Source organism: Castor canadensis, chromosome 17, assembly GCF_047511655.1.
Source record: "Castor canadensis chromosome 17, mCasCan1.hap1v2, whole genome shotgun sequence".
NCBI classification, from domain to species: Eukaryota; Metazoa; Chordata; class Mammalia; order Rodentia; family Castoridae; genus Castor; species Castor canadensis.
Genome location: NC_133402.1, coordinates 43,377,463 through 43,389,074, shown reverse-complemented (window position 1 = coordinate 43,389,074; position 11,612 = coordinate 43,377,463). Strand labels below are relative to the sequence as shown.

Here is an 11,612-nt window from a genome sequence, read left to right as displayed (position 1 = left end):
TGAGTAATACTCCATTGTATGGTTATATAACTCACAACTTGTTTAGCACCTGTTGGTGACTGGGTTATCTCCAGTTGGGGCCATCATGAGTAAAGATGTCACAAGCTAAGAAAATAAGCAGTTAGTCAATCATTGGATCATGTGCTTTAGTAAATGTTAACAGATTTCCAAGTCATTCTTCTTTGCAAATGGTGCATGATACTTCCAGTTGTTCCACATCCTTCCCCAGCACTTGGTATTGTCAAATTTCTAATTTTAGTCATTCTCACAGGGGCTGCACAAGTATCCTTGCTAAAACAAGCAATTTCCAGTTCTCTCCGATTCTACCATGATTCTGTAACTTCTGTAGAGTACCAACTCTACAACCTCAAGTTCCTGTAGAATCACAAGAAAGTAAAGTCTCCTTGAATCAGAAAGGCCAGGTGCAGTGGCTCATATCTGCACTCCTAGCCACTCAGGAGGCAGTGATTGGGAGGACAGCCCAGGCAAGGAGTTTGAGAGACCCCATCTCAACCAATTAAAAGCTGGAAGTGGTGGTGCATGTTTGTCATTCCAGCTATGTGGGAAGCATAAATAGAAGAACTGCAGTCCAGGGCAGCCTGGGCATAAATGGGAGACATTATGTGAAAGATAACTGCAGCAAAAAGGGCTAGAGATATATCTCACTCAGATAAAGCATCTGCCTAGCAAATGCAAGGCCCTGAGTTCAAATCCCAGTACCATCAGAAAAAAAAATTTTCTAATTAGAGCTCACTAATTTCAGGAATCCATAAAATATGGGCACTGTAAGTCAAGCTTACATGACATTAGTAAGAAACCTGCAAATTTCACGAATGCTACAAGACCTCTTGTTCTCAGCACACTACTATAAAATTTTACAAAGCCAAGCCTACACCCTTCAAAACAACAGAAAAACAGGTGACACACTACAAATATTTGTACATCTTCCATCCGTAATCAAGGCCAAAGGATTCTGGCCTTTATCTTGCCTGGTGACAACCACCCCTCATCGTCCTAAGAACACTGTTCCCCAGCACTTCTCATCTTCTCCCCATCTCAGGTCACTCTCCTGTGACTCCTTCCACAGGTGACACTACTGTTATCACCAGGATGGTCCCCAAACCCTTATGTCAAATCCACATCTCTGTTCCAAGTCAGGCCCAAACACCCCACTGCCTGAGACATCTCAGCTTGGACTCTCAGGAGCAACGGGACCCTCCAAGTCTTTACCCTGGACAACTGAGTCATGGCCATCCACCTCAGAAAGCTCAGGCTCTCCCTGTCTCTGCCCCCTCCCCCATCCCAAGCCTCAGCTCATCTCCTAAACATCACTCAAACTCATCCACTCTCTCCCCACACCATCGCATGCCACTCCAGCCGAGGTAACCGCCCTCCCTCACCATGAGCAAAGCTGGAGCTCCTCTGACTGGTCTCAGACACAATGGAGATGGAGGAGGTCATGTGGGAAAGGACCCACACACTGGCTGGCCAAGTGTGTATGCCAAGGTGAAGCCAGCTACCCCACCTAGTGCTACTCTATCCCGCCAGCACTCCTGTCTAGGAAAACCTGCAAACTGCATCCCTTTTCTGTCCTGGTGACCAAATGGGGATGTGACTTCCAGGCTGTGAGAGGCATCCTCAAACCTTGTGACGCCATGCTGCCTCTTGCCAAACAGAGAGTTCAGCGGACCATCAAGGGCCAAAGTTTGATCAGAAGATAACTGAACTCCAGGAATATTTTCTTGTTTGTTTTTTTGGGTTTTATGTTTTGTTTTTTGGGAGAGTTGGCAGTACTGGGGTTTGCACTCAAGGCCTTCGACCACTTGGGCCATGCCTTTAGTCCTTCTATAACTTTTTTTATGCCCCTCTACAGGAACATCTTATCTCTCTAACATCAAGACACTTAGCCCGGCCAATAGTTTCTCCAGGTAACATTCAACAGTTGTCAGAACACTTCTCTTGTACTAAAGCAATCTCTTTTAGTACAAACTACCTTCCTGTCTTTCCAAGGACAATACAAACACATCTGCTGCTACAGTCAACATTTTAGCCATTTTCCCAATGGCTCCCTCTTCATACCTTTCATCCATGGTGATAATAAAAACATTCTGCCTGAGTTCTCAAAGAAAGCTGCTTCCTGAAATATCTAAAAAGAAATACATTTTTTTCCACAAGAGATCTTTGGCATGTATCAAAGATCAAGTCCAAAGGGATTTATCTAATACCTTGGGACTACTGCAAACTTAACCAGTTAGTTGTCTGGTGAGCAAAATCCAGGCTCCCACCAAGGTCTGCGGCCACAGGGGCTTTTCCTGTTGCTACCATGAAGATGAAAGCCAGCATACTCACCAGAGCATGGCACAGAGATACTCCAGAATTATCTGTGGGTGAGTGGCTCATGAGGAGTTCTTTAAAGTGACAGTAATAATGGCAACACAAAACACTCATGTGAGCCAGCACATGTATTCATTCATGTACTCCTCTTAATAACTATGAGGTTATCAAACCCAGACAAGTTTCAGGACCTGTGAAAAACAGGAGTTTGGGGCTGGGAATGTAGTTCAGTGAAAAAGCGCCTCCCTAGCATTCATGAAGCCCTGGTTCAATCCCCAGCACAACCATAGAAAAAAAAAAGGAAAGAAAAACATGACTTTAAATACATTCACAGTGTCTACATCTTACCCTGACAACTAGACCTAATGTTTTCTGACATGGGCACAGTGGTGCACGCCTGCAGCCCCACCATCTGGGAGGCCAAGGCAAGAGGAACATGAGTTCGAGGCCAGCTACAACACCCTACCTCCAAAAAATAAAGACTTTTATTGTTAACTAGTGAATGAAAACAAAGTTCCCTCCCTACTCAGGTACATAAAGGAGGTTTTATTCAAAGCATTCTAGGCACACATGTGGAAATGAAATATCTGTCTGTTGACACTCTTTTCTCATAAGCTAGGAAGGCAACTGTTTCGGAAAGTCTGCGGCCAGCTTACCTCACAGATGCAGCTCCAGTGAGTCACACCTAACAAATTGCTCATTTCCCTCTCCTGCCTCCCCTCTAAATCCCTGCAGTGTATCCTGAATCATAGGTTTGACTCTTTGTTTGTTTGCTTGGTGTTTTCTAATTCCCTGGCACAAAGATTCCCAATTCTAACTCTGAACATCACAAGAACCTGCCTGTCCCTTTAGTTCAAGCCAACCTCCAACTTTCCTCCCAGGTTTGAAATTCTACAGTAAAGGCCAGGCCCATGTCTTTGGATCCCTTGCTTAATAAAACATGGCCTTGAGGCTGGGCACAATGGTATGCACCTGTCATCCCAGATACTCAGGAGGCAGAAATCAGGAGGATCATAATTCAAAAAGTTAGTGAGACCCCATTCCAACAAAACAAGCTGGCCATAGTGGCATGTGCATACTAGTAATCCCAGCTATATGAAAGGCGTAAATACTAGGATCACTGTCCAGGACATCGAGGGCATAAATGGGAGACCCTATGTCACAAATAACCAAATCTAAAAGGCTGGTGGAGTGGCTCAGGTGGTAGAAGACCTGCCTAGCAAGTGCGAGGCCCTGAGTTCAAATCTCCAGTACCACAAAAAAAAATGGTCCTTGAAATTGTGCTAGTGTTGCTAGATCTCTGAGACAGGAGACCATCAAACTTCCAACTCAAAGTCAAACAAGTCAACCAAATTTAGACACATTTACTAGTAATTAGAACTCCGTATTTAGGGGGTATAAAATGCAACTCAGTGCACAGGTTCCATTCCCAATTACCAACAACCAAAACAAAAAATCACAAAATGTAGCACACTGATTTACTGACTTGCATTTCCTCTGACCCACCAACTCAGTCACTACACTTTTCATTCCAAATAAAGAAGGTGAGGGAAGAATGGAGGAAAGACCAGGAGCACAGGGACCCTGAAAGACCAGCAGTTTGTTGGGACTATGTTAACCTGAGTCCCACATTTACTAAATAAATTAAATGTGATGCTTGGAGAGTTACATGACAATCAGAATGAGCAAAGGTGGAAGCAAGGGTTCCTAACATACCACCAGTTTTCAGGCTTAAAGTAAGCTAGTGTTGGGAAAATAACAGAATGAAGGGAAAAGGGTGACTCCAGAGAAATAACCACTCAGCACCCACTGGGACGGGCTATTATTTAAACACACACACACATACAAGCACACACACATACACAGAAAGGTGTTGGTGAGTGTGAAAAAACTTGAAACCTCTGTGCACAGTGGAAAGGTAAAAGAACACAGTCATTGATGAGAAAAATGGTAGGGCAATTTCTCAAAATATCAAACAGCTGAGCGCAGTAGCACATACCTGTAATTCCAACTACTTGGAAGACAGAGACTGGAAGGACTGAAGTTAGAGGTCAGTCAGGGAACAAAAAATTCACAAGAGCTCATCTCAACCAATAAAAACCTGTCATCCCTACAACAAAGGAAGTGTAAATAAGAGGATCACTGTCCAGGCCAGCAGGAAAATAAATGCAAGAAAAATAGCCAAAGCAAAAAAAGGCTGGAGATATGGCTCAGATGGTACAGCAGGATGCAGCAAGTATGAGGCCCTGAGTTTAAACCTCAGTACCATAAAAAAAAAAAAACTATCTTTATAATATAGTATATACACATATATACCATATTATCCAGCAATTCAAATCTGAGTATATACCCAAAAGAGGTGAAAGTAGGAACTCAAATAAGTATCTGTGAACCAGTGCTCACAGCATCACCATTCACAATAGCCAAAAGATGGAAGAAACCCTAAATGAGGTACATAGATACAACTGGACAACATTCTGCCCACCCTGAACATGAAAGGATCTTGAGGTCGTTATGTTAGATGAAATAAGCCAGACACAGAAGAACATACTTACATGAGGTTTCTAGCAAAGTCAAGTTCACAGAGACAGAAGTCCCTGGGCAGAGGTGGAAATGGGGAGTTAGTGCTTGATGGGTAGAGTTTAGGTTGGAGAGGACGATTCATTTCTGGAGATGGTGGGTGGTGATGTGTGCACAGCAGTGTAGATTACTTAATGCTACACACTTCCAATGGTCAAAATGATCAATTTATATTATGTGTATTTTACCAGTATTTCTCTAAATGAAATAAATGATGGTCATTACCCTAGAGATTTCCTGCTATCTCTCAGACTGGGGGACTTGGGCACCTTGGACGAAAAAAGAAGAATTCATGAAAGATTGGTTACCTACTCCCATCCCTCTGCCCATTTGTGCATGAGCGTTCTGTGCCTGTCCTGAAAGCAGGAGGGACGGTGGGAGGATGGGAAGGAGACATACTGGACTCAGACCCACTTACCGTCCCCCAGCTGCATTCTGCTCTCTGCCTTGTGCTCTCCCTCTGCACGTTGTGAACGGCCCAGCACTTTAGATCTGCTCCATCAACAGCCCAATTAGAAATGGAGAACTCAAAGATATCATCCTATGTTTTAGGTGTGTGCTGGGGGAGGGTTGCACTATTGGGACTGTCCTCACTACTGATAGAGCGCGTCCCTTCCCACTTTGGGTCCTCCCATTTTACAGTTCATTGAACTCAATTAAAGGAAAGAAAGGGGTGGGGAGGAGGGAGGGAGAGGGTTCAGCAATCTTTTCTAAGAAACCTTAATCCCTCCTTTCAGCACAGGGCAGGGAGGTGAATGAAATGTGAGCATCAGTTCTTTCAAGAGGAGAAGGGACCAAGTATGGACTGCCACTGGTTCCTCCCCCATTTTTAAAGTCTGGCTTTGTGCATGGAAAGGAATACACCTGTGTAGACACAAAGGAGTGACCCCAAGGATGTGTTTAAACTGCAGACACAGATTCAGCAGGTCTGAGGCAGTCTGAGATTGTGCAGATCTAAGAACCTTCCAGATACTCCTGCCACTAGACACCAACTTCATTTGGGGTCTCCTGCCTGGCTGCATGCTGGAGTTCTATCAGTTGAGTTGGGCAAGGCAGCTGGAGTGAGGGGTTACAAGGGGTCTCCTGTGTTAAGTAGACAGAGTTACACTTCCTCCTGGTTTGCACTCCTGCAATCAGCTCAGCCATGACTGCAGAGACCAAAAGCCATGCACAAACAGCCAAGACCAAGACCCCTCTCAGGAGCACAGCCTGGCTGCTGTTCTCACAACACAGCCACCTGGCTTCTCCACAAAGCTGGACTTGGTCCCTCTGGCATGAACAGGGAAGCAGGCTATGGTCACTTGTTCCCCACCTTTCTTGACACACCAGGACAACTGATGCTCGTGTCCTCCTTTTTCCCTAATAAGTTTCTCAAGGGTCCTTGGACAAGAATTCAAGGATGGTGTCTGCACCCATTGTTTACCTGCTCCACAAGGTCCAAGTTCAATGTAATACAAGTGAGGCCACGCTGCTTCCACAGCCCAATCTGGAAATTATCTAAAAGGACACAAGTCTACTCTGGATTGCATCTGTCCTACTTTTTGCTCAACTTAAAGACTGAGGGCTCACAAGATGCTGTCATCTAACAGAACACTGCTGAGGTGGGGGATGCTGAACTGTCTGGAACAACCAGAGAACCTGTGAAGTACATCTAAAACCCCATGGTCCTTCACGGGCACAGATGCCTTTTCTCCAATTTGGAGAAAGTAGAAAGAAAATAATAAAACTTCATACCCCAAATCTAATTAAAATCCATTTTAAGAGACATAAATAAACCTGTGGCAATGTAATTTGATGTAGGATTTCATAATAGCTAATCGGTGTAAACATAAGTCAGCTATCTAGTAAGCAAATCTAATCATTAAAGGAGGTGTGAAGTGCCCTGAGGGGACGCTAAAGAGATGCCTTTCAGAAAATGTCACACCACTCCATTCCACATGTTCCCATTCCTGCTGGTTTCAAACTCATTCTTTTTTTTTTTTTTTTTCAATACTGGGGTTTGAATTCATGGCCTACTACTTGAGTCACTCCACCAGCCCTTTTTTGTGATGGGTTCACCCCCACCACCCCAAGATAGGGTCTCAAGAACTATTTGCCCAGCCTGGCTTCAAATCACAATCCTCCTATCTCTGCCTCCTTGGTAGCTAGGATTAAAGGTGTGAACTGCACTGGGCTCCAACTAATTCTTAAGGAGGAATTTTAATGTCCCCTGAACACCCACAGTAGCTGGTCTTACTTAGCATTCTAATTTATATTCTGGACTTTCTCTAATTAATTAAGATATCTACTTCCTCTCAATACCAGAGCACCCTTCTCAGATGTTAGTTCAAAATCCATTCCTCTGGAGAAATTGCCTTCTGCTTTTGAAAGTCCTGATGTGTCATAAAGTCTAGAACTTGAGGATACTTCAGAAATAAGCCAAGCTCTAAGATTCTCAAACTGGGGGTACACGTGCTTCAGCTGGGGTGATCTCCCAGGACTTCGGGAAAGACAACATCATTTTCCTCAAGCACTTTTTGACTTAGACAGTAATCTAAAGCATTTTTATATTAAAACAAGATGAATCCAAGCTGGGTGCAGTGCTATCTATACACTTGTGGTCCCAGCACTGGAGAGGCTGAGGCTACAATCACTTGAGTCCAAGAGTTGAAAACCAGCCTGGGATAATAGCAAGACAGGCTGTAGAGGTACAGGGGTTGAACCTTACATTCTGTCAAGGGAATCATTAATGGTGAAAAGGTTTAGAAGCCTCAGATTAAACTCCCAACCCCCTTCCAGGTTCCTGGAGTCCTGACATTATAGGGAGAGCTAAAATTCAGGAGTCATCAACATAATCCATATTACAGCCTGACATATGAAGGCCAAGGAAATTCCCACGGTTGTAAGTGGCCACCTAAAAGTCACTGCCGTTTGTTAGTCTTCATCAAGAGATTTGTGGTGCTTTTGTGTGTGCGTGTGTGTGTGTGTGTGTGTGTGTGTGTGTGTGGTACTGAGGTTTGAACTCAGGGACCCTCGCTTTCTAGGCTGGTACTCTACTGCTTGAGCCATGCCTCCAGCCCATTGTTTGCATTAAGTATTTTTCAGGTAGGGTCTTGAGTTTTGCCCAGGACCAGTCTTAGAATGCAAATCCTCCTACCTGTGTCACCTGAGTAGCTGGGGTTACAGGCCCACACTATCATGTCTTACTTATTAGCTGAAACAGGATCTCATAACTTTTTACCTGAGCTTGCCTCAAACCTTGATCCCCCAATCTCTGCCTTCTGAATGGGTGGGATTGCAGGTGTGAGCAACCCAGCCTAGTCTAGCATACCCCTTAAAAAATATCTGCCCACTGAACAAGTGAGACCGGGAGCAGTCCTTCCTAGAAGGCTGGACCAGAAGCCCAAGCAAGGATTTTAAGAGCTCCCTTTCCACACGCTTCACCCTCTTCCACCTTGGGTGCACTAGGAACAGTTACATAATTAAATGAGCTTCCCCATGAATCATGCCACACCCTTCGTACAGCACACAGCTTGTCCTTAGGACTACCTGTAGTTCAGAGACGTGCAGGTACAAATGCGTACTATGACACATAGTCTCTTCACTAAAACTGAACTTTTCAATCCCGAAAGTGGCCCCCATTCAGATACATCTAATAGAAGGCAAGTCAGAATGGGGAATATTGCTCAGAAAGAAGGAAAAAAGGAGGCAGAGCCAGAACACCCATTCATCAGTGTGTCTCTGTCCCACACACAACCAAGTCTGAGAGCACACGGGTCTCCCCTAACTTCTGCATTCTGAAAAGTTCTTTTGTCCTCCCCACAAAAATCACAATGCATACCAAACACAAAAGAGTTAAGCAAAACACAGGGTCAGGGAGTCATCTAGCCCAGAGGCTATGGTGGGAACCCTGTCCTCAGCTTTATCAAACCAACCACACAGCCTGCAGGACGGGCTTCAACGAAAGTGCGGGCAATCAGTCTAAGCGGACTCTTCACCCTCAGATGCCCTTCTCACTTAAGACTGAAAGGGGAGGAAAAAGGTTGTCCCTGTTAGGAAAAGTGGCCAACCTGCCTACCGCCCTCCTCAGGTCCTATGAGCTATATGGCCCAACAGAACCACTGTGTTCATGAAAAACACCTTTGGCTATGGGTACCTTGGGAGCCCAGAGAGCCATTCAAGAAAGATCTAGCAATTATAGAGGTCTGCGTGTGCAGGGGCTCAGAACGTAGTGACAGGAGCAAAGTCTACATTTGGTGGCAAACAACAGTAAGATGCTGTTAGTTTTGGAAAGTGAAAGTTTAGGAACTCCTTTAAATGTAAATAATGCTGTATTATTTTCAAAGCCCCTTTACATTATCTGACTTTGACCTACACCATAAATCTATATAAAAGGTACTAATTACTATAAAATCTGCTTTATTATCCCTATAGGGGCTCAAAATAGGTTACCAAGTCACAACCACAGTCAAGTTGAAATGAGACCCAAAAACCCTCACAGGTCATTCAAACTGTTACATATTTGTTCTCTTTAAGGACTTTCCCTTTTAATCCTTCCAACAGTCCAGTTAGGTTTGTTGAGCAGGGTGATGGAGAAGTAAATACAGGAGAGGGGAGAGCCAGATCAGAGTGAGGGCCCAAGATCACAGAACCAGTAAAGAGAGAGAGGAGCTAGAATATGGACCTGGGTTTCCCACTCCAAGACTCACCAGAGAGAGGTCGCAAGAGCAACATGGCCTGTGTGGAGGCACCCTCTACAGAGAGCTCCACTGCTCAGGAAACTGAATCCCACAGGTCCCTGGGGGCATCAGACAGGAACCTGCCCTGGTGCTGTGGCCAAGTGGCCAGGCTGAAATCCAGCTCTTGCCAAACCTACTTCACCTAGACTACAGCTTTCTAACCCAGCCGGCATTGCCAGAGCTTGGCTGCACTCTCTGGCCGGCTCTGTGCTTGTGTGGGCTCCTTGGTGACAAAGCGGGGGTCAGAGATCAAAGAGCACTAGAGCCACTAGAGCATGACAAAGAGGAAGGCAGCCATCTGTCACCCCAGATCACCTCTGAAAACCTACCAGTCAAGCTCCTGATCTGTCATCTTCACCCAAAGTTGGGAGCACCCCTTCACCACTCATGTTGGCTGGGGGCTGGCCACCTCCCTCTTTGCTGCTCTGGTAGCAGGAAAATGTAAAGGATCTTGAACTAGCTGGCTTCCTCATGGTGTCTGCCCACCCCAAACCCATCACCAAGACCCTGAAGGAAAGGGAACTGGCCTGGTACACTCTGCAGACAAGATCACCACGGTTTACACATGCATTTGAAGGAAAGTTCTGGTGAAGTCCATCAAGGAAAAACAACCCTCAGGCCTCAACAGCTACACTGTGGAGGCTCTCACAAGGGACACTAAATGCAGGGTCTCAGCAAGTGCTGCAACGATTTTAAAATGAAAGTTTAAGGAGTAGGGACACCCAGCACACGCCTGGAGAAGTTTTGACACCTTCCCTAAACACAACCTAACAAAGAAACAAACAATGCACTTCGTTAAGTTTGTTTTTGCCTGCAAGAAGCTGACCTTGGAGACTAGAAAGAACTGCAAAACTCAAGTCAAAAAGTGACACAATGAACTTGCTAACTCTCGGGATAGAAAGGGGGACCCTACGAGCCATCTGCCAGGTCCCTCGCACGCTCAGATGTCATTTGCATGAACTTTTGCCTTCAGTGGGCATCATCAGATTGCAGCCCGCGCTCTGGCCTGGATCAGTCCAGGGCTCTCTGAAGGTCGCTTGACTGTCACCTCGGAGGGCCAGAGGCTGGAATCCAAGGGCCGACGCGATGCCCTGGGGACACCTTCCTGGGCCCCCAGGACCCCGCAGGTGCAGCCAAGGAAGGAAGAGGGCTGTCCCCGCCGGGGCTGCCACTCCCGGAACGCCGTGTCCTCCTCACCCCAGGCCGGGTGCCCGAGGCGCCGGCAGGCGGACCTCGGCTTACCCTCAGGCGGCGCAGGGTCCCGGGGCCTCGGGCGCTCCGCTGTCGTTGTCGTCTTCTTTGCGTCGTCCACAGCCCGGCCCGGACCGCCCGGCCGCTCCGGGTCCCTCCGCTGCAGCGGGCCGGGCGGCACGGGGACTGGGCGACGCTTCCGGCCGCGGCTAGCTGGGCAACCTGGCACTCCGAGGCTCGGGGCCGCGGGCGCCGGCACGCGGGGTCGTCGGGCGCTGGAGAGGCGCGGGGATGCGCTCGAGCTCCCCCGCGCCAACTCCGGGTGTCCGGGGGGGCCTGGCTCCGGCCCGCGAGTGTCACGGGCGGGGGGCGCGCGGGGACGCGGGCCGGGCGGGCCCCGGGGCGGCGGGTGGGGGCGCTGCTGCGGACGCGGGCTCGGGAGCGGGCGCCGCGGCGCGGCCTCTCGCCATGGCTCCCCGCGGGCCGGCCGGCCGCTCGCGCCTCCCTCCGCGCTGCCGTCACCGCCCGACGCGCGCCGCGCCCTCCCCTCCCCTCCCCCGCCCGGCCCCGCCCGGCCCGGCGCGCGCCGCCACCTGCGGGCCGCCCTCCAGGATGACCACCCGGCACTTCATCCCGCCGCCGGGCCCTGGCGGTATCCGGGTCTGAGACAGCTCAGCGCACCCTATTTCCAGCGTATTTACTTCCAGCCCCCTTCGGGGTCCAACCGGAGACGGGTCAAGACGACCAAGACACCCCAGAGGCCCTGTCCTTTCAGCCCTGCTGCTTGAG

General features: G+C 47.8%; 1 protein-coding gene across 1 annotated transcript in view; it reads right to left on the bottom strand.

Annotated features, from left to right (window-relative positions):
• Nucleotides 1-11,164, bottom strand: part of Trak1 (trafficking kinesin protein 1) — a 172,595-nt gene extending 161,431 nt beyond the window's left edge. The window contains exon 1 of the mRNA XM_074059018.1: nucleotides 10,875-11,164. The gene's annotated coding sequence lies outside the window, so the exon portion shown is untranslated. The remainder of the gene's footprint in view (nucleotides 1-10,874) is intronic.
• Nucleotides 11,165-11,612: the final 448 nt, after the last annotated feature.